Consider the following 23373-nt stretch of genomic DNA (forward strand, 5'->3'; position numbering starts at 1 on the left):
TGGAAACCCTTATTTATATATTTTTTATGTCAAAAGTTCTTTTATTTCTGGATGATGTACCCTTATATAACGCCACCACTCTCTTTGCATTCCCCCCAGTCTCACTGAACCAAGAAATAGGTTTGTTTTGCAAATTAAAAGATTTATTTGATGAATTAAACAATATATATATATATATATATATATATATATATATATATATATATATATATATAACACTTCCATGAATATGAACAATATCTAAATATCACACTATTATGAATATGAACAATGATCAGCAATGGTTAGTAATTACAATAATCAACAATCTCTTTAAGCAATTAGTAGGAATAGGAAGAATAATGTAGCAGAGCATAAAACTTTGTGTGGGTTCAATGAATGCAATGATATGAAATTAATGCAACACAGAAATGACTTGATATGAATTTAACCAAAGACAACGTAATCACTCTTTCCCCCTGACACTACCCACTCCCCCCAATATGCAATATGAAGAGATGGAATGAGGGCACACAGGTTTCAGGAATAACAATCAACAATTGCAGTTTCAATCCCGATTCCCCCCAGCAAGCTTAGAGAGAACAGGAATGATTTTAAAACAGGTCAAATGCTTTAAATGTGGTTTGGAATGAATGGGGAAATGCTAAAAATGATTTTAATTTGCTAAATAGGATTCAGGACTAGTGAGAATCGCTTTGGATTAGTTCAGGTATACACAAGCAATGATTGTTGAATGATTAGCAGATTGAAAACAAAATTCAGAAGTTGAAAGCAAGAAATAGCTGTTTTTACATGTGGTGAAATTGAGCCAAATGCAAAATCGCAGCTACCTTTTCAGTGCACAAAAAACGTGATTACAGTAAAGCTATGAGGCGTTTGAAAGCTTAGGATGTTACCTCCAAACTGACATTTAAATTCCGTTCCTAGCACGTACGGTTCAGAAGTTACAGAGGTTTTAGTAAAGGTTGATTTTTCTCAAAAAGAGGTAAAGATTTTACAAATGAGATTATGCTTTTGAAGATTTACCAACAATGATGGGCTTATACTAAGGGGCTATGAAGATGCAAGATACCCAGCCGGTCAGCCACCAGAACAGGGCGCCTCCGCTCCGACTTTTGTCTGCCAGGACACTTGACTTTCTTCAGAAAAATATTAGCGCACAGATGATCATCACTACAATTATCACAGAATGATATAAATGAGAGAAGGATTCAGGATAGACACAAGAGATTCTACAATGCAGTCTTGGTTATGTTGGAATGTGTTGGATTGGATTACTTAATACTAAGAGGTTGGTTATGGACAGTTCTACGCTAAATACTCACAACTATGGTTTGGAATGGGCCCGTCAAAGATCTGGTCAAAGGTTTGGCTGGAATTCGCTCGCCATCGGACAGGTCTCAGGCGCTTGGTTCTGCTCTCAGCAATGCACTCTGGTCTGCACGGCCTCTTGGACTGGATCTGACGGGTTGGTTCTGGGTACAGCTCTGCCCTACTGATCTGGATCTCGGAGTTCTAGCAAGGGTTCTTGGCCAGAAGCAGCCAACACAGCACAGCCAGGCTGTTGAATGGGTTAGGCCCAATGGAAGTTTGGGGTTAAAACCAGGTGGCAAGATTTTAAAGGCCCGCTGAGAAGGGTTCATCTTTTTGGGTTGGGCCTCTGCTTCAGGGTTCTGGAGTCTGGATATGGGTTCTGGAGTCTGGATCTTCCTTCAGAGTGCTTTGCCAGTCGATCAGTGATGGGTGAATGTGTGTGTGTTGCCTGTCCTCAGCAGTCCCTATTTATCCATTTTCCAAAGGGGTGGGGAGGCTGATTATACTAACTCAAACCCTCTAAGAATCTGATAGGTCAGAGAATTCCCTCTCCTCTGATTTGAGATTGAACAGAGTGTCATGATGTGTCAGAGTGACACTGTGTTTATGGTCCAAAGAAAACTCCTCCCCTTTGCTTCTGTTCCAGAAAATCTATTTTTCCTAAAAAACATATTAAATATATCCCCAACTTTATTACATATACACATCACAGATTAATTAAGGCACGTCTCTGTTCAAGTCCCATCTTCATAAGAGTTTGGTTCAAAAATGCCAATTTTTGCCGCTTTTGGTTGGTTTCTCAATGTTAAATCTGCACAACTTTTTCCCCATACATGCACATACCCTCTGGACATATTCCTGTACATTTTCATATTTTTCACATAATCACAACTGCTACAAAGTACACATTTTGATAGTTCAGTCTCTGAACATCGCAAAAATTCCAGAGTAGTTTCTACTTGTGAGAAATATTTTCATTTTAATAATCTCTAAATTGCATATTTTTGCCAGTTTGGTACAATTTTTTATAAATCCTTTCCAAAGCAATATTTTCAGTGCTCTCTGAATACAAACAATGGTTTGTCTCCGCCTCCAAGGTCTTGGCTGGGCTAGAGAGTCACATGTGCTCCTTCCTGCCAGGGCTGGTTTCAGTCCACACCCGAATTAGCATTTCTATTCAGTTCAAGAGAGTCCTTTGTCTGCTAGCAGAACAACAGGCCAAAGTCCCCCTCCCAGTTCCTTTCACACCAGCCTGCCAGTTTCTTAATAGAGAGCAGGGGGAAAGATTCCTTTGTTGGGTAAAAGTGTGTGGAATGTCTTTGAAGCCTAGTGTAGTTGGCTTTAATTCACTTTGAAAACCAAGTTTAACAGTTTTGTCCTAAAATACAAATTACATTTTTAACAAATATCCACACATCTATTAATTTCAGCCTTCTTAAACTATAGAGATTGAATTGTAAAAACCCATCTTATCTTGCTTTTGATAGGAAGTCTCTTCTTTGGCATATTTTGATTCAATGTACAACTTTAAAATGACAGGTTTAGAGATTGCCAGCTTCTGACAGAGGCGTGTAATGGTACTGCGCCCATTTTTGACATATTTCTTTCCAGCAAGCATCTTTATAGGTGGATTTTGCTCTGATAAATGTCCTTCTGCTGATATTGTATTTATGTGTATTCTTGAAGTAGAATGATGTTTAACACCCAACAAGGAGGTTGGATCTTTTGGGTGGTTTGTGAACCATGATTTTTGCAAATTTGACAACCAGGAAAAACGGATCTACAAACAGTTCTGTGTTTCTTTTGGCAATCCGCATTGCTTTTTCAATTAGTTTCAGGCTACTCTGTGGGTAGCCCAATGATGGGTTTTGTCAGTGGTCTTCTGTGTTACCACTGACATGAGCGAAAGTGGATTGGTGGCCTATTTTTCAGGTTCTCCTGCGCACTTCTGGGTGATTTTTAGCGAGCAGAATGCTTTCCGGCTGCCATTTCCGATGTTTCTGATGCAAGCAATGCACAGTGATGTTGCAGGGCCTGGACTAGTGGGTTAGAACATCCCACAGGAAATTCTAATTTCAATTCTTGGAAGGCTTTTTCTGCTTCTGGAGACCAATGGAATTTCTTATTCTTTCTGTATATCGGCGGAAAGCCGTCTTCCATTCGCCCCCCTTTTTAACTCTCACAAGGTGAGAGGCTCCCCGTAAATCCAATTTTGTGTAAATCTGGGCATTTTTCACCTGATCCAAGAGCTCGGGTATAAGTGGTAGTGGGTATCTATTTTTTACTGTGATCTGGTTAAATGTTCTATAATCTATACAGGTTCTTAAGTTGCCCTCCTTTTTTAGGTATGAAAAAGAAAGCCAAGGAGACAGGGGTCTTGGACAGGCGTATGAAGCCATTAGCAATGTATTGATCCAGATAAGTTTTGAGATGTTGGTTTTCCGGCTTAATTAAGGCATACATCCGACTGCAGGGGATTTGGGCTCCGGGCACTAGGTTGATTTGGCAGTCATAAGGGCTATGTGGAGGAAAGACGTTAGCTTGATCTTTCTGAAAAACATCTTGCTAATCCAGGTATTCAGGTGGTAGGGAACCTGTGAGCCCCAGTATGATTCCCTTCCTTGGTTTCAGGTTACTGATATCTTTATGATAACAGGTGTCGGCGCAGTCTTGAGGAAAGGTCAGAACTTGTTTTCGACAGTCAATCCTAGGGTTGTGAGTTTCCAGCCAAGGCATTCCTAATATCATCTGGAACAGAGGAGCACCGATGAGATCAAAAGTAATGTCTTCTTGATGGCCAGCCAGACACATAAGCTTGACTTTTTTGACATATTGCGTTACAGGCCCGGATGATAGCTGAGATCCATCCACTGCTGTGACGTTTTCCGATTTCTGCTTTTGTCGAAAAAGAAATGCTATTTGTATAGCCAGATCTTGGTCAATGTAATTTCCCACAGCTCCACTGTCAATGTATGCATCCAAGGTATGTATTTTTGATGGTTGTTTGTGGTTGACTAAGAGTACCGGGAGGACTAGATGTGAGGTCTGCATGGATTCCTTCTTTTCGCTCGACAAGCGGACCCATACGCTTGCTCGGCGTTGGAGTCTCCCAAGTCCTGTTCTTCCTCTTCTTCGGTTTTGTCTGTTGCTCGAACTACTTTGTTAGGCGGTTTCACTGCACATTCTCGGAGGAAATGCCCAGCCTTTCCACAGTAAAAACAGAGCTGTTGTTGTCTCCTTTTCTCCTTTTCTGCCTTGGTGAGGGGACGCCGTAAACCTCCGATCTGCATTTGTTCAGGTTGTTTGTTTGATTTGCTCTGGTTCTCATGGGGTCGCACATAAACTGATCTTCCCTCTGTTCTGGCTCGATCCATCTTCCTATTCTGCAACCTATAATCGAGTTGCACTGTCAGGTCTATGTAGTCCACACACCCCTCAGGTGGGTTCACAACTTTAGCCAACACATCCTTAAGTTCTCCACGTAACCCACAATAAAAGAGCTTGGTTATCTTTTCTTCTGGCCAGTTGGTCTGGGCTATGAGACGATTGAAGGTTGCAATGTAAGTTACTAGATCTTGATTCCCCTGTCTAAGTGACAACAATTAATTGTCCAGAGCTTGTCCTTGAGTATGTCGGGCAAACAATTTTTCCGTCTCATGTTGAAAATCCCCAAAGTTCCGAAGCAATGGATCGTCTTGAGTGACCAATGGTATTGACCAGTCCTCCGCGTTGCCTTCTAGATATTGATATTGATATTTTATTTCTATTGCGCTCGTACACAAGTGTTTCAGATCGTGACAAGGCAAGGGAGGGGAACAGGGAGAAGTAAACAGCGATCTTACTAGGCCCAGTGACATTGAGAACGCGCAAGTGCATGGGAGAGGGGGAGGGGAAAAGTGCATGGAAGGGGGGAGAAGTGGAAAGTGCGATGCAGAGGAGAAACAGATAAATAACAATAAATAAATTATAAAGGCAATAAATAATAAATAATGAGAGTACGAATGCAACTTTGGCTTGATCGTTAGGAAAGGCTCCTGGTCTGCATTAGAAAAGGCTCCTGGTCTGCATAAGAAATTAAGGCGACATTGGTTCATGAATATGGCAAACTTGTTTGGATCACTGAAGAAGCGTTCGGGCGGGGCCAAAGGCACTGCTCCTGGAAGGACCACCTGTATCGGTGTTGACTGCTGTGGCGTGGAAGAATGGGCTATCCCCGGCAAGGGAACCTGCCCTACTTGTGCCTGTAGCATCTGTCTTGCCAAGTCACCAGTTCTTTGTCACCAGTTCTTTCTCGAGTTACAATAAGATCCCTCCTTAATGCACTGGTTTCCTGCCTTGAAGCATGTTCTTCAGCCCGTAATTCCCCTAGTGATTGGGCCAATTGGTCTGTCGCTGAGGTTTCCATAATGCCCAGGCAGAGAGTCGTAGAGGCTTCGCGTTCTGGTATGCTCACCTGGTCTCTGCAGGGGCGTTGGGGCATGGTTGCAGCCCTCCCTGGATTTGGATCACCGTGGTCAGGCCTCCCCTTCTGCAGGTATGCTGCTGTCTGCGGTGATCGGTGGAACTGCTCATGCGTAGGTATGAGAGAACGTGAGTCTGTCTGTCTATAGCTATGGTGTCCCTCGAACCCTTCTTCCCACAGTGTGATTTCCATGCAACATCCCATAGGCTCACCTGTTATTAATGGATGATGAGCTCTCCGTCCTTCTTCTTCCAGCAGGGGCGCGTTGTATAGGGGGCCGAGGTACTTCACTGGCCTCTGTAGTGGTGGTCCAGTCCAGCTGCGACGATGCCACTTAGTAATGGTAAGTGTCTTTTCGATTTTGTAAAGACTTTTCTCACTTTCAAATATTGTAGTAATGTCCATATCTGCGAGTTTTAACAATGTCCCCTCTCTGCTTTCTCTCCACAGGTAAAAGAGTGGCCGAGCGGTGATTTTGTGACTTGATATGTCGCCAGAATGTAGAAAAAAGGATTTGCGATGTTCTGACCACAGGTGAGAGCTGGTTTAAGGGAAAACGCAAGGTTTGCAATGAGAGCAACCATAAACTGAAGGTTTTCGGTAAAGTCTAACCTTTGTCTGTTGGTTTTTCTTGCAGGTTCCGTTCACGGACAAGCTAAGTGGGTAGCAGCAGTGTCGCGGCCAGGATTCGCTTTCTGGGAGTTCCAGAGATGGAAGGTGAGATCCAGGCACTGCGGAGGTGTGTACAGGCGAGAACTGGTCCCAAGGTGAGTTGAGAAGCTGACGGTGAAACAAGTTCCCAGGTAAGTAGCGAGGCTGCAGAAGTGAACAGATTCCAGGTAAGATGAATCACTGGAGGTGGATTCGAAGGTGAACTGCACCCAAGCAGCAGTGAGCATTACGCTGCCTTCTGGCAGAATAACGCGAAGCGATTGCATGAAGGCTGAGCGGGCTTATATAGCCTAGCCACGCACCCTTAGCATTGGCTTTCTGGCCACACCTTGCCACTCCCAAATGATGCTGCACATGCTTCTTAGTTCTTCAGCAGCCATGCCCGGATTGAATGCATGTGAATAGTTCCTGTGAATGGAATAAAGTACTTTACACCAAAATAATGTCTCTGCTCATATTTGTTCATGAGCCTGGTGCCAAAGGCGCCAGGACTGAAATCACTCCCCCAACTCCTCCCCCCTCCAACCTACACTCACTGCCCTCCCTACAACTGTCGTGGCGGGGAGCAGCCCTAAACCAAGGAGGTAAACCCCCCACCGACCAAACTGTTGGGCAACGGGGCCAGATGCAATTTTACGGCATAACTCCAAACGTATCAAGTGGAACTTCCATTCCTCATAGGTTTGGGGATTGCTATCATTTTTACCTTAGTCTTTTGGTCCTTCGGCTGAGACCAACTCTCTGTATCATCTGTAGGGATGATCCGTAGGGACACCGAGACCTTTGAGGCAATGTTATTGCAGGGTTTCTTGGTCTCTCCCCATGCCTCACATGGCTGTATTGATGTATTTTCCGTAATATGGAAGCCCAAGAAGGGGAAAAAACCTGGTTAGACCCCACTTCCTTTTTTAGTCCGGGGGCTTGTTGTTCTTCCACTGAGGGCCCCTTAGTCTTTGCCTCCGGTTAACTCTCATCCAAGCACCTGTAGTGGGTCTCTCTGTCGGTTCCCATGAGGCTGATTCCATCTCAGATCCTCCGCTTTCTTCTCCAGACCCCAATACTTTCTCTGCTTCTTTTAGGTTCTGTATTTGCCTCTGAGTGCCTTCCCATGTGAAATTTAGTGAGGTCGGGAAACCCCAGCGGTATTTGATATTCTGATCTTGCAACCATTCCCTGAGGTGTTTCAGTGCCTTTCTCTTTAGTAGAGTGACATTTGCCAGGTCATGATATACTAGGATAGTTGCAGCTCTAGATTGGATGTGCTTAGATTTCCTGGATTCCCTCATTATGTCCTCCTTCACCTTAAAGAAATGCTTTGTTGTTACAACATCCAGAGGGGTGGAGAACGTTTGTCGCAACCTGGTGTGATGTACTCAGTAGATTTCGAGTGGGGCATAGCCCAGCAGACTAATTATGAACCTAAATAAGTCTTTTGTGTAGCTTTCCAAGTCTGCATCAGTGACTAAAGTGGGAATTCCCAGTAGGCTGATATTGTTTTGTCTCGAGCGGTTTTGCGCCTCCTCTTCTTTAGCTTCCAGTGCCTCTCATTTCACTTCTAGGGTGGTTATTCTGCACATGCCATCCTCGTGTTTGAAAGCTTGATGAAAGAGGTTGTTTTCGATATCCGTTGTCCTGCATTCCACTGCATCTACACGCTTGTCCATGGTAGAGATATTACTCATAACTCATCAGCATCCATACACACCGTCAACCTTCTTTATTCTCCTTCACAACGTAACTAACTTTTCCTTCCCCATGTCCCTCCCCTTCTGCCCTCCTCAGGCCTTGGTGTGTGTGTTCTCTTAAAGGAGCTGCATCCCTTTTAACCACATACAACATCTCCCCCGTGCTTAACATGAAAGCCAGGTTACATCTGTTCGATGAGTCTCGCTGGTCTCCTCACTGTCAGGTGAGGTCTGCCTGGAGATTCCCTGTTTTCACCAATTGCTTCAACTGGGGGTTCTACTTCGTCTTCCTCGCTTGGGTCTTCGATCGTTGTCTCCTGTGTCTCTGGCTCTTCAAGATATTGGGCCTCATTACGACCCAGGCGGTAAGGGGTTTACGGCAGCGTAAACAGCGCCGGCCCTTACCGCCTGAGTACGAGGTCCCTTAGCGCCATGGAGCTTTTAACACCTGCTTTTAGCAGGTGTTAAAATCCATGGCGCTAAGGGACCATGGAGTTAATTACGCCACCGTAATTTACGGTGGCGTAATTAACGCCTTCCCCACTCCCATTATGCCCTATGGGGCAAAAATGGGAATGGGGAAGGGTAAATGGGGATTGGGGACTTACCGCCCCGCCAAGGTCGGAATGGGGCGGTAAGTCCGCCAACCACCATGGCGTAAACGTAGTTTACGCCATGGTGGTAAAGTCACGGCCCAGGCGGTAACTTACCGCCTGGGTCGTAATGAGGCCCATAGTCTTTTAAAGAATGAGGAGTTTCTGGTGATGTCCCCTGGTTCTCCCATCGCCGTGATCATGGGTCCTTTGATGGCTGTGATGATCCGGGGCTCCGGGCTGTAGCGCGTGTCTGTTTTCTTACGCTGAGTTTGCCGAAATAGGACGGTTTGTCATACCTCTAGTTGGGGTTCCTTCACCCTCCTCTTTCTGTCAGCCCACTCTTTGGGCTTCCTCTTCTTTTCGGCATCTCGTTCTCTGATGGCTGTGTCTTCTTCTGGTGTGTAATCTTCCCACCGGGGGATGCGTGTTCGGAGTTGGTATCTCACCATGAGCTCGGCTGGCAGCTTTCCCGTCGCGTCGCGCTGAGTATTTCTGTAGCTTCTGAGCATACTGCAGATAGCTTGTGTGTGGGGTATCTGCACCACTACAGCTTTCTGTCTGGTTAATTTGATGGTGGCCATGAACCGCTCCACCATCCCATTGGCTTGGGGCCAGAGTGGTGTGACCTTCTGGCGTTGGAACCCTAGGTGGCCTGCAAACCTAGCAAACTCACGTCCTTGGAACTGGGATCCATTATCTGTCTTGACAACGTTGGGGATCCCCCACTCACTGAATAGTTCATCTACTATGGGTGCTGTTTCGTTGAATGATGTTGACAAATGGGAATCTTGAGTATTCATCGATGATTACCAACAGGTATCCACCTTCTTCTAGGGGTCCATAGAAGTCCATCGCAACTTTTTGCCAAGGCCTTGCTGGAAGTGTGGTTGGTTGGAGGGGGTTCGGGGTTGACTCCTTTGCTGCTAGTTGGCATGGTCTGCAGTGCATCAGCATGTCTTCAACCACCGCATCCATGTATGGAAACCAGACATGGTCCCTGAGGATCTTTTTTGTGTTGTCAATCCCCCTGTGGCCCTCTTGGGCTAGTGTTACTAGGGTCCTCCTTAGGTCTCTCAGAGCTACTAGTCTGTTTCCTCGGAGTAGTATGCCTTGGTCTGTGGCTATCAGTTCTCCGTGTATTTTGGCTAGCCGATCAAGATCCTTCTTGTCTGCTTCCTCCCCTCTATTTCCTCTATTTTGGCGCTCTCTCCATTTGTTGGAGCGGGTGTGGGAAACGGCGGCTGTGATCGTTGGGTCAGCCTTGCTTCTTTCTTTGTTTAACATGGGGTGTCCAGACAGGTAGTCCGCTGGGTTGGCTTCGCCCGGGTTTGTGAATGATCACGTAATCATATTCTTGTAATCTTATTCCCAGCGTTCTATTCGGGGTGGCATTTTGGTTTTGGGATTGCTGAATATTGAGAGGAGTGCCTGATGGTCTGTCACGAGGGTGAATTTCTGGCCGATGACAAAGTGGTGTTATTTTTCACAGGCCCATACTGCAGCGAGACTTTCCTTCTCGGCTTGCGAATAAGCCGTTTCTGTGTGTGATAGTGCGCGGCTGGCATATGCTAGCACCGTATGTCGAGCTTTGTCTTCGGCATCAGTCAGGATGAGGATGGCTCCGAGTCCCACTGGACTAGCATCTACTGTAATGATGGTTTGCCACTCTGGATGAAAGTATGCCAGCTGGTGGTTGTTGGTGAGACTCTCCTTTATGGTTGTGAACGCAGCTTGGCAGGGTGTGTCCCAGACAAAAGGTTGGTCCTTTTTTAGGAGTGTGCGGAGTGGGTCGGTGATCGTGGCATAGTTCGGGAGGTAGCGCACACAGTAACCTGCCATTCCTAAGAACGAGCGTAGTTCCGCCGTTCTCGTGGGTGCTTGGAGGTCAGTAATGGCCTTTATCTTGTCTGGGTCAGCTGTTATTCCTTTGTTTGAGAATATGTGCCCGAAGAATTTGAGGCTGGTCTTGTTGATGTCAGATTTGGGTTTGTTTAGTGTCAGTCCCGCTTCCTGGAGGTTCCTGCAAATGGCTATTAAGGCTTTGTCGTGCTGTTCTTGGTCCTTCCCAAAGATCAGGATATCATCACTGTAGTTTAGGGCATTAGTTTCAGACGATATCAGGCGTCTGATTGTCTCTTGGAAGATCTCAGCAGCGGATGATATACCAAAATTTAGTCTCTTGTATCTAAACAGCCTGTCATGCGTCGCAAAGGTGGTGATGGGTCTTGAGTCCAGGTCTACGACAAGCTGGTGGTATTCCTGATTGAGGTCTAGTTTTGAAAAGTGTCTCGCCTGATTCAGCCTGATAAGCATGTCTTCCAGGCTTGGGCCTGGGTGTCTCTCCCTTTGGATGGCGGGGTTTGGGATGCGCATGTCAACGCATATGCGCAGGCGTCCATTGCCCTTGGGCAATATCACTATGGGGGATACCCATGGCGTTGGTCCCTCTGCCTTTTCTATGATGTCGTTGAGGAGGAGGAGCTGGATCTCCTTTGACACTTGTTCCTGGAGGTGGAAACCCACTTTACGGGGGTGCTGTGGCACTGGTGTGACGTCGGGGTTAATGTGTAGTTTCATGGCCGAGTTTTTGAGCATTCCTACTCCCTCAAGAAGTTTGGGGAACTGGTCTTTGAGGTCTCCTTTCGTCAGGGCTCGGCATGTTATTGCCATGATGGTTTCTTATGTTGAGGGGTGTCCCTTTATTACATCCGACTGGTCATATTGGAGGTCAATTAGTGCCAGGGCACTGGCCGTTCGGTAGCTGAGGAGGCAGCAATCTCTGGACGGGCATTTTATGACATGGATCGTGGATGTCACCGTGATGTTGCAATGTGTCAGGTCGCATTGAAATTGCCCCTTAGAGGTCATGGGCAGGGTTGCTCCTCATTGGAAGATGTGTGTTCTGGATTCTCGTAGAGGGTATAGAGGGCCGATGTCACAGTACATGTCTTCATTCATGACGTTTACCGTCGCTCCCGTGCCCACAACGAATTTGTTCCTGGTGTTCCCCATTTGTATCGTTACCCTGGGGGCTGAGGTGTCTTCAACGTCGACACTGAAGAGTCGGACGTATTCCCTGTTGTATCCGTCTTGCAGGTATTGAGTTTGCTCGCTTTCCCTTAGCTGATATCTTGGTGGGGAGTTGGTATATAGGTCCATGTCTTGTTCATGAGGTGGCAGGGGGTCCCTCATGTATGTCGCTCCATGTTCCGGTGTTTGCATTGGGTCTCGTTGGCGGATGTCGTACCGTTCATGATCTTTCCTGTCCGGTTCAATCTGGAGCCCTTCTAGTGGCCTCACAGTGTTCGGGCGTTGGTAGGAGTTAATGGGGTGTGTTGCATTTCTCTCGACGGGGCGTTGTTGTTCCATGTGCATCTCTGTTGTGCAGCTGGCTGTTCGTTGGCGAATTGGGTTCCCTACGGGGAGTTGTTCCTTGCACATCACTTGAAAGTGGTTTTCCATTCGGCATCTTAGGCAGCGCTGGCCGATGGCGGCTCACGGTCCTTTGTGTGGGTACTCAAACCCGCAGCGGAAGCATTGACGGTCACTCTGAGTCCTTTGAGCGAGTATCTGGGAGTTGGTCTGTTTTGCGACGTCGGGTATCGGGTGGAATGGCTTACAGCTGCAATGATGTCACCCTTTTTCGGATTTTCAATAGCTGTGGCCTGGGTGTCAACTCTTTCGTATACTCTGGCCAAGTCCCACACTTTTTTTAGGGAAAAGGGCTTTTTCAGGAGGTGCTTCCTGAACATCGAAGATATGCACCCTTCTATTATGCGTAGTCTTATCGCTTCGTCATCATTAAAGTTGGCAAAGTCGCACTTAGTTATCTTTCTTTGAAGGCAGATGACAAATTCTCCTATGGATTCGTGAAGGAGTTGACCACATTGATTGAAAGTGTACCGCTCATAGTCACGATTGAGTGATATGACAAGTTTCTCATTGATGGCTTGCAGGATCTTCGAGTAGGTGGTGCGGTCCTGTGGAGGGATCGTGCGTATGATGTTTTTTATTTCTCTCCCAGCGACGTTGGCAAAAATGCTTAGTATGTTAGGGGGTTCTTGTGTGCCAATGGCATCTACGAAGTCTTCAAATTCTTCTACCCACTCTTCCCATCGCTGATCCTGGTCGTGATGTGGATTCAGTACGAATGGTGCGGGCCTTCTCATTAAGCTGGCATGGGAGGAAGGTACTCCTGGTAGTGGCGGCTGGGCATTCGCATCTGCTGTGTCCGGACCTGACATGATGGCACCGTCTTTGGTGTCACGTGGGCACTGGTCTTAGTTTTCCTCCAGTGACAGTGGCTAAATGGGTTGAGGAGGTGGGTTTCGTTCTTTGGAGCAAGGGGCACTGCCTTCTCCCGCATGCTTGTGGCGCCTTTGTATGGCATGGGTATGGGCACCGTGGGGCCACCTATTTCACGCGCTAGGTGTTTGTGTATCTCACGCATTGTTTCCTTCCTGTTGGTTGGTCAGAGTGCGGCCAACCGTATTCTATTGCTTGACCGTTAGCCCCTTGAGTGTTTTTGTTTTTTTTTTGTTTAGTGTCACTTGATGGGAGACGGGAGGTTTAAGCTATTAGGCCCCGAGTTTGTTGGCGCCGTGGGTCTTGACCTTTATTCTCTTTGTTTCATTTTTTTTTTTTCTCAGTGTCACTAAGTGGGAGACGCAGGGTTTTATGCTGCTGGGCCCCGTGCTTGATGGCGCCGCAGTTATGGCATGAGAAGCGTGGGGGATACTTAATCCCTTACTCGTTTTCTTTCCGGCCCCCGTCAGAACTCCTTACTTGGTGTCAGATGCATCCGCCGTCGTCTGTTCTTCTCTTCTTCTTGTGGGCAGGCGGGATGTAGCAGTCGGGCCTGCTGCGCAGTCGAAGTGTCACAGTAACGGTCCCCTGCGCACCGATCGAAGTGGCGCTGCAGCTGCCGGTCGCTCTATGTAGGGGGGCGCACGGGCCTCTCAGGCGGTAATGGGCACACGGGCCCATGAGGTTGGGCGCTCGAGCCCTCCCTGTTCTATGGGCACGCCGGCCCTTTCCCTTGCAGGGTATACGGCCCACCTGGACAGTTGGGTGCACAGGCCCTCCACTGCCGCCATCACACGAGGGTTCGTGTCAGCTTCGTCGCCAGTTGTTGGAGTTAGTCAGCACTCATCAGCATCCATATACATGACAGATGCACAGAGCCATGGTTTCTGTCAACCTTCTTTATTCTCCTTCACAACGTAACTAACTTTTCCTTCCCCATGTCCCTCCCCTTCCGCCCTCTGGGCACGCACGCGCGTGTGTGTGTGTGTGTGTGTGTGTGTTTTCTCTTAAAGGGGCTGCGTCCCTTTTAACCATTTCCCCTTTTGGAATTCCCTCGTCATGGAAGCAAGCAAGTCTTGCAGATCTGATTTTGTTGGGAGGCTGGCTGATTCTCCCTGAGATTCAGCAGATTGAGGCTCTGCCTGATCTCCCTTTTTCCCTTTCTCGGAACCAGGATGGTTCATTAGTGTGGCGATGTCGATCTGCTTGGTGTTTTTCCCACTCTTCGCCATGTTTTCCTTCAGTTTATCTGGGGTTAGGATTCCTTTGCTAAATTCCTTCTGTGTGTTGCAAATTAGAGGGCCTCGGAACCAGGCTGTCCCTGCTTGTTGGGCCGCTGTGCTTACATCAGTGGTGCAGCTTCTACTGCTTGAGTAGGGTGCCAGAGGTCACAAAGTGACGGTTCCTTCCATTAAGGTCTTTACTGTGAACTTCGATGTTGGCCCCCCGTCTTGTTAGGACCCATTTGAGATGGCTTCTCCCCCACTCTTTCTTCCATTGTTGTCTTGAATTTTCCATCCAGTTAGCTTTCTTGATTATAACTGGGCTTCATCCAGTGCACGCTGTGCTATACATTTAATGTCCAAGGGGGCTTTGCGTCGCTGCTCCCCCACAGAACCCCATGTCAGGATGGATAGAATTGGCCGTGGTGTCCTCAAACTGAGCGCCTTCACCTTGCTGGAAGCCATGCCACTCAGATGGCGCAGAGCTGTGTAGGGGATCAGGCTATCCCACATGGTCAAATCAACACTCCCAGTGCTCCCCACTTTGTCAGCCGAGCTGGGTTGGATGAACCCGCCTATGGTTGGGGATCCCCCAAGGCATAGAATGTCGCCCCGCAGAATACCTGGCAATCACCTTAATGGTGGGGGTGGAGAGGCTGCCCCCCTGGCTGCAGATCTTCCAGCGGTTCTCTGTGCTACCGCCAGGGGGCTCCTTTAGATCCCTCTCAAGGACCCCTTGTTGCCCTGGGGTCAGTCGTATCTATTTTCTATTGGCGCTCAGGTCACGGGATTCAGTCCCAGCTGTTTTCTGTCCCAAGGGCTGAGGGGGAGCTAGCCCCGGGTCGCGGTCCCTAGGCCCATGTTGCTAAATGCTTGGGAGCAGAGGACCCGGACCTTGTGTTCACCGGGACATTATCCATAAATATGAGTCGGGCGGGAGCCCTGCTGCGTTAGGGGATGAGAGGGGAGCCTGTCAGCCCCCCGGGGGCTTCAGCACCTTGTTTCCATCACATCAGTAGTTTGAAGAGCTGGAGCGGCAGCTGCTCCCGCCGCAGGGACCAAACGAACCCCTGTGTCGTTATCAGGCCACTGCTATATTGCCTGGATCCTACTGGACCTGGCCCGAACGCAGCCAATGTTCCGATCCACCCTTGCTTCTCACTGCAGGCTCCTCACACTGTCACTGCTGCTACTCCAATTCCGCCCAATCCGAGTATGAGGAGTGCTGGGGCTGCCATTTTCCTGCTTAAGGTCTGCCCGACCTTGGCGCCTGCAATGTCATTTTATTGTGTGTGAAAGGAGGGATCCCACGCCCAGTGTTTGAGTCCTTTACCGCACCGTCCCATCCTTACTCTAGCTGCAATTCTTTTAGAGCTGTGCACACAGTTCAGCCAGCGTAAAAGCAGTCAGTGGCTGAGTTGGAGCAGGAGCTTCTAGAAACCCATGCCACCAGCAACGGCACCAAGCCACACCCCCAGAACACTGACATTCACATGACTATCAGTAAATAGAGCAATACAAACGCAAACACATTTAAACATAAATCACAAACACATTCACGTTAAGACCATATTGAGTCAATCTTTAATTATTCTCTACACCCTTCCTTCTTCACCTTTGTAAGACATATAATGTATAATCTACATGAAAGGTGACTAAAATACCTATTGTCTCTATCACTGCCACTTAAGTAGTACATTCTAGTCAAACAAAGGTTTCAGCTGATTGCCATGTCAATGATTGCACAGTCTTCTTCAGGACCCGATGGTTCAATAAGCCTGTACCAAGTTTTTCTAAATGTCACTTTAAAACGCATGCAATCCTGTTTTTTTCTTTTTTACAATTTACTGGATCTATGTCTCCATTGGATCGCATATAGTTATATGTTTTTACTTCAGAAAATTGCAAAACACCAGCTTATTATAGAGGTACTCATGTGGTGCATCAATTCCAGCTATTTATTTTTACACATGTTTTTTGGGGGGATTTTCTATTTGGACCAGTGACCCTGTCTACAAAGCACTCCATGAAGTGCTTTTCATTCAGGTGCAATGCTGTCAGTGGCACTTTCTTTATGGTCATCAGCAGGGAGCTTGATATCTCTTATTCTAACAAGACAAAGAATGGACTATTCCTATGTAAACAAATTGTTCCCTGCCTGTATTGAGTATAATAAACACACCTCTCTCACATGTGTTCCAGCCCCTCCAACATGATCACCCTTTTCTAACTCCGTAATTGATCCGGGGATACAGTTCCATCCTGAGTTATGTAGGAAATCATCGCAAGCTCTACCCGCTACTCCATCACTTAAATTCAAGCTTGTGCAAATGCTGATTGGGAAGATTAAACATGGAGGTCTTGTAATCCCTAATGAAGAAATACTGTATGGTGTACAATATATTGCTGCGGCTGAGATACGTTAATCGCAAAAGCAGACTCAGGCACTCAACAATGCAGTTATGAAGCTCAGACTGCCTGACACTGACAGGAACAGATCTTCAGTGGGTGCATGGCTGAGGATCCAAAAAGAATTGAATCAAGAATATGCCTGCCTTTCTGTCCTTAACCTGTGTCCCCTGCCTGTAACCCTCTGTAGACGTTCCTCTCATGAACTCTCCAGTGGACCCAATGGGTACTGCCCAACCCTTGATCCGGTGCTAATGGTGAGGGACCGGGTGGTGGTAACACTATTAGACCGAGTGGTATCCCGGCAGCAATACCGCTGGAATACCGCCGAACTCGTGATGAGGCCCTTTGTGGTGTTTATATGTCAAGATAAATGTAATGGTGGATAATATACTTTGTAAATTAAGCATTCATTATTTTGTATAATGCTGCGACAAACATGCATGAAACACTTTACCAAAAACAGCAACCAATTTTACTAACCTCATATGAATTCAAACATAATTATATAATGTTTATTTCCATTATGAGAATTAACTCTGATTTCTAAAATTATTTGTTGTTGCTGTGTGATTCTAAAACACACATAATTAATTCAATGGTAGGGGATATATAAAGCTGGAGAGAAAATCCCAAAGATGTAACATTTTGCATTTAGACTTAATTGTCCATGAAATGTCCAATTGGAATACAGAGCTCATATCAAACCATGAGTCATTTAATTTTACAACGTTCATTGGGACAGCTTAGCTTTCTGTAATGCATCTGTAATACATAAATTAAATACAAAAAACGGCAAGCACATAGCAACAAAAGAAGGATGCAGTAACATTAAACACAAGGGAAGCCCAAGACGCTGCATGGGAAAGAGAGTTTAGTGTGAGGAATTGACTGTCCGCAAAATTGGGAGCTTGTGCTGACGTGGGCTTCTTTGAAACTTTTAATTAACGGGACTGATGGTAGACACATGTACTCTGGTGTTTACAAAGCCTATAGGCACAGTCCGCCCCTCTCATATTTAGTTCAAATGTGACAGCCGAGGAGTGCACAATGAAATCTTCAGGAAGGGGAACGACCAACCTTCTCCCTGCCATGGTCAGCCTGATTAACTGACAGAGGCTCAATGGAACTGCTCTTCTCTTTTGTTAGTCCCTACAGCTGGTGTCAGCGATTGACCATCCCAATAGAGGGTACTTCAAACAGGCCCACATGGGCATGGCTTCAGAGGTTAAGATAGGAGACAGGAAACCCAACAGCCTTTCATATGTAACTGTGACAAAATTAAGTCAGCTCCTACCCTCAGTATCAATGACAGTGAACTGCTATGTCTGGGTCTGTTGTAATTGTAATCGTAATTGTAATAGTTTATTTGTACAGCGTTTATACACAAGTGAAGTGCTTCAAAGAATTTACAGTAGGCCACCCCGCTAGTGGGACCCCATTCATAAGGTAAGAGAATGTGGTTTGCAGGAGCCAGAGAGTCTTGTCTCACCACATCTTCAACGGAGACCTGCCACTTTAACAAGGACCACACAGGGAAACCATTAACAATAGAGACTCTTTGATCACAAACAAACAGGAAGATGGGTGGGACTTAGTATAAGTAGGGAGTGTGGCCAGAGCTCTTTCTATTGAGAGGAGGTTTTCACCATATTGGTACTGGGAAACCCCTGGTTCCAGTTTTCACCCTTTACCTTTTCCTGTTGCAAAGCACTCTGGTTATGACCTCCCACATAAAGAAAAATGTTGGTAGGGACCCTAGGATTGGTGCACTAAGGTAGGCTTAACCTACACCAGTCACAGTGGCCCATTTGGCTTTAAAAGAGGCCTGGATCTTCTTTTTAGGCCGATCATCTGAAGACTTCACAAGAAGAAGGAAAAACTCATCCTTGCTCCCTGGCTGAAGGTACAGTTTGCCTTACACCCTCCGCCAGTGATGGAAGGCCAGGAACATCCAAAGAGGGAAGCAAGATCCCTCCTCTAGACATCTCCCAGGGAGAGGAGGGAGATACAGAACTCAGAGGACCTTCCAGCCACTCCAACACCAGTACCCAGCCAGCACATACACAGCATGCCCTACTAAGCTCTGCAGCAAACTTCCAGAATGTCTCTGAACCTGAAGTCAAGGACAAGGCAGCTGCCTTCAACACACTCCTCAGATTTTGGCTGTCCGCCTTAAAGGATGACACAAGCCCATTGAAGAATCTGGGAGAAGTGCTGCGACAAGCATATAATGACGCCCACCTTAAAGGACATTTTCAAGCTAGTCGAGTTCCTCGATCCGCATCCGACAGCACCACTGAATGTTGTCAAGCCCCTGTCGCTAGCAGATATCTAAGACGTCTCGACCAGTGCTTCAGAACCGCAGATCAACACTGAGACATTAAATCCTGCCCCCCATCCTCCATGTAAGCCAATCCGTAGCCTTTCATCCAGCTTCGCTCACCAAACCGTCTTGTAGCCTGATACCCAAAGCTGACTTCCGTCTTGAACTCTGTCACAGAAGCTTGTAAAATGCAAAGAAGACGACTCGACCCTGTCGAGCACCAAGAACATCTACAGCACAAGGTACATTTTGTTCTGTCCCCCTGGTTCTTCCCAGAAGGCCCCTAGAGACATGTTAAGACCCATTGCTCCCTTTGTGCTAAAGCCAAGCAAACTTAACAAACGGTTGTTGTTTTTAACCATACTGACTGCCCTGCTGTCAGTATCCACAGTACATCCCTTTTCCCTCTTTGAAACTGTCTGCATGCCTTTACTGGGTGGGTTGTATTTCGTAGTGTTGTTAGAGTGTCTGTTGTGATTAACAAAGTTGGTATTTTTGATACAACCTTGACTGGACACTTCCTTTTTCATTGGGTAATAATTGTATCCACAACCTTTCAGAGATGAGCCTGCTGTTCCGTCCACGTTACCAAAATTGGACAAGGAGGTTTATAATTTGCTTGCGATTCCATTCTGTTCGGATCCCTACTTGTGTATCGGAGGTGTGGGGCTGATTGATGGTTTAGAAACCGATGACCGACCGAAAAGCAATCACAATGCGGTGCTCGAAGAAGCCTCAGACGAGATGCAGCACAGGAAAGAGAGATGAGGGCCTGCAATCTGCAGAACCCCAACCCCTCATCCCTTCATCAGCCTCTATTTTTCTCCTCCCTCCGCAAAGGAATTTTCCTTTCCAGCGCAATCCGCAGCCCATTTCCTCCCACCAACCATTCCTCCCTGCTCTGCACTCCCCTCATTGGATTGACTGTTGCTTAAGGATCACCAGACCAGAAGAACAGCAATCCCAACGCTGGGGTCGGAAATGCCCCAGACAAAATGGTGCATGTGTGTAGAACCCATCCCCTCTTCCCTGCATTAGCCGCCATTTCCCCTCCTGCCTCCGCATTGAGAAAGGACTTTGCCTTTCCAGCGTAATCCATGATCTCAAACAGCCCGTTGACTCCTACTTACAATCCCTCCCTGCGCCGCTCTCCCCTCAATGATGGGCGGTTGCTTGAAGGTCACGAGACCCGGAAGAACAGCCTTAAACCCGATCCCCAGAGTGGGCAGCTGGTGAAATGCAGAGGATAAAGGCACATTTACTGTTTGTTTGTTTGCCTGATGCCCAGCCCTGCCCCCCAAGTCCTCACCGACACAGGGAATCACGAAGAAGATGGTAAGGGACAACGTATCATGCTTTGCCATGGTAATATTACTGCCACACTTGCATTTTGCCACTTTGAGTTCTCCCTACGTGAGCGTCTGACACTTTGAATGTTGCCACAGTGATCATTTGCCAAACTTGCAATTTGCCATTTTGAGTTCTCCAAATTTGAGTTTCTGACACTTTGTGAATTTTGCCATTGTGACTGAGGTTTCCCAATTTGATTTTTGACACTTTTCAAGTTTTCAAATTTTTTGAATTTTCGGTGGGAGTTTCTGCACTTTTGCATTCAACCTCTTTCTGCACTTGTACATTGTGTCACTCTGAGTTTCACCGCTGTGAGGTTTGGCACCTTTGTTTCTTCCACTGGGAAACAGTGCCACTTTGTAATTTTGCCACTTTGAATTCTGCCAATTTGAACCTTTGCCATTTTTTATGTTGTCACTGTAAGACTCTGCTCATTCTGAAACTAGCGGCTAGTGGGTTTTTAACTCTGAATAATGGGAGATTCTGTCACTTTGAACTTTGCTGCTATGCGTTTTAATCTTGAATTCTTTCCATCACGAACTGCGCTGATTTAGTCTCTGCAATCTCTCTCTATGGCTGATCTGGTCGTAATCTCTTCCTCCTAATATTCCGAAGAGTGACTCACAAACATCACACTAGGATAGTACCTGCCATTCATACTGTCTCCTTTAATGGCTAACAGCAACAAAAAGAGGATTCAATTCAGGCACCAGAAAGGTGTTTGTTCACCCAGTCAGACACCATCCTTATCCCCCTTACTCCCCTTTACCCTCCACCCACCCAAGCATTCAAGAGAAGCAACAGATATGTGTTGTTTGGCTGTGGCAGATTTGTTTGGGGAGGAATTGACTGTAGTCAATTTTGCTGCAAATACAATGTCACGGTGGCCAAACTCACCAAATCTATGTGCTCCCACCCAAAATACACCCCCCTACTTACCTTGTCCATGTCTGCTGCCTCGTGTGACCCTGCCGCATCGGTGCCGTCCCTCTAACGTGGGTCACATCTGACGCCGCAGGGACCCTTTTCTTTTTTCTTTTGTTTTCTTCGTCCCCCACTTCCAATCTTCCGGAAGTGGGGAACACCCCTGCAACTCCACAAGGCCAAAAATACCAAAGATGGGGAGCGGGGGACATCGCCGCAAACCCTGCTCCCCATGTTCGGTATTTATTACCTAATTTGATCGAATCAAATCGATGGAATGGTACTGGCTGAATTTGGTCAGATGTACCATACGAGCAATAATTTTCGACAATTGGGTAATACCAAAGCAACAAGTAGCACCCCCAACCTTCTCTTATCTATCAAACCCACCCTCAACAATAGACTTTTTCCCTCCCTCTCACAACATCCAGCAACACAGACCTGGCCACCTTACAACCTGCTCTGACCCCTGCATGCCTTTCCGTTTCCACCACGCCAGGAATTGGACACCCAGGGGACTTAGGCAAGTGCATGATTGAAGGGGGATTAGCATGTGGTTTTTCTCTTGAGGACCGGGTACTTCCAAAAGACTGACACAGGCACGTACAAGCTCGATCTTCCCTAGGTGACTTTACATTATCACCCCCACGCTTGAAGCCAACTTAATATTAACTCCCCACCAAAAAAGACTGTAAAGACAAATGGAAGTTTGTTGATGGTATTGGTGTCTCACCCTATATTGGTGCATGTTATTTGCATGTCGACTGCATGTTTGCCATAGAGGCAGGTGCTGTGCATACAATGCTGAGTAGAGCCCTCAACTGTAGACAGTTGCTTTGGGGATTGACAGGCTTCTTACTTCACCTGCACCCTCATTTGCGCTGAACTCATAGAATATGACTGAGTCCCACAAAAATGTAGTCCAGCTGTTACATAACTTCTGACACAGCACTGTTCATTACACCTTATCAATATGCACTGCATGACTGATTCTCTGCTAATCAACATTTCGGCAATAAATGTGGGCAAGCATTGTCCTGCTCTTTCTATTCACATGTCTGCGCAGTCAGTCTTCCGAAGGGCATTCATCCACCACCGAATTTCGAGGCCATACCAATGGCAGTAGCCGCTATACAAATATCAAATAACAATTACTCCCTGTTGGCTGTTATCTAATGAAGATTGTTTGGGGGAGCTGTATGTATGAATTTGCAGTTTTGTAGCAGGCACAGTGAACACGGTTCAGAGACTCGCTCAGTTGGTGGAGACATGGGCTGGGCCCCGGGCCCAATAACGAGTCTTGGGTGGTTTGGACAAGTCTGGTGAGTCTAGACTCGGGGACCATTATAGCGGTTCTGGGTGTTGGGTTAGGCCGGAAGGCTTGGGGTTCCAGGGTGGTACTGTTGTTGAAAAGAGAGCGAACTAGCCAAAAATATTAGAAGTCTTCGTTCGAAAAGAACAAAAGCTAAAATAGCTTGCTCTGTTAACAATAACACACTCAGGAAGAGGACAATCCTATGCAGTTCAGTGTAGGATACCAGAGGAGAATATCCAATGAGATCTCAGTCAGAACACACCCATGGGTCCAGGTTGAACTAATAGGCATCTATTCTCTGAGCAAGAACACTAACAGCAACACAATAGGTGTGCTTGAGGCTGTGAGTGCCATCATCCTCTCAGGGCAGACCAGGCAAGTGGTCCAAGTCTGGGGCACCCTACCCACTTAGGGTGCATTCCCAAGAGATTTAGAAAATATCCAAAATGTCAGCTAAAATAGCTTGCACTGAGAACAGGGAGAGGAGTAATGGATGCCCATGCCTTGAAGGAACAGCATGCAATGCTATACATGCACTCTAAAGCATGCGTGCCATCATTAGCTGGTACAGAGCATTGTAAGATGGATAATCTTGCGAGTCAGTTCTAACATAGTGCTTATACATTATACTCGATTGACCCGTTTTGAACTTTCTCCTTGTTTGTAGTAAAGATTGTTTTGATATTAGCTCAACATAGTCTCTGTAGGCTTGTCACCTTTTTGTTCTTCTGATGGTACAGGATTGCCTATGTTGTTTATTTGTGTTGTTTTATGTAGCACTCTGAGGCGATT

The sequence above is a fragment of the Ambystoma mexicanum genome, chromosome 2q (assembly GCF_040938575.1).
Source record: "Ambystoma mexicanum isolate Mex_15411 chromosome 2q, UKY_AmexF1_1, whole genome shotgun sequence".
Lineage (NCBI taxonomy): Eukaryota > Metazoa > Chordata > Amphibia > Caudata > Ambystomatidae > Ambystoma > Ambystoma mexicanum.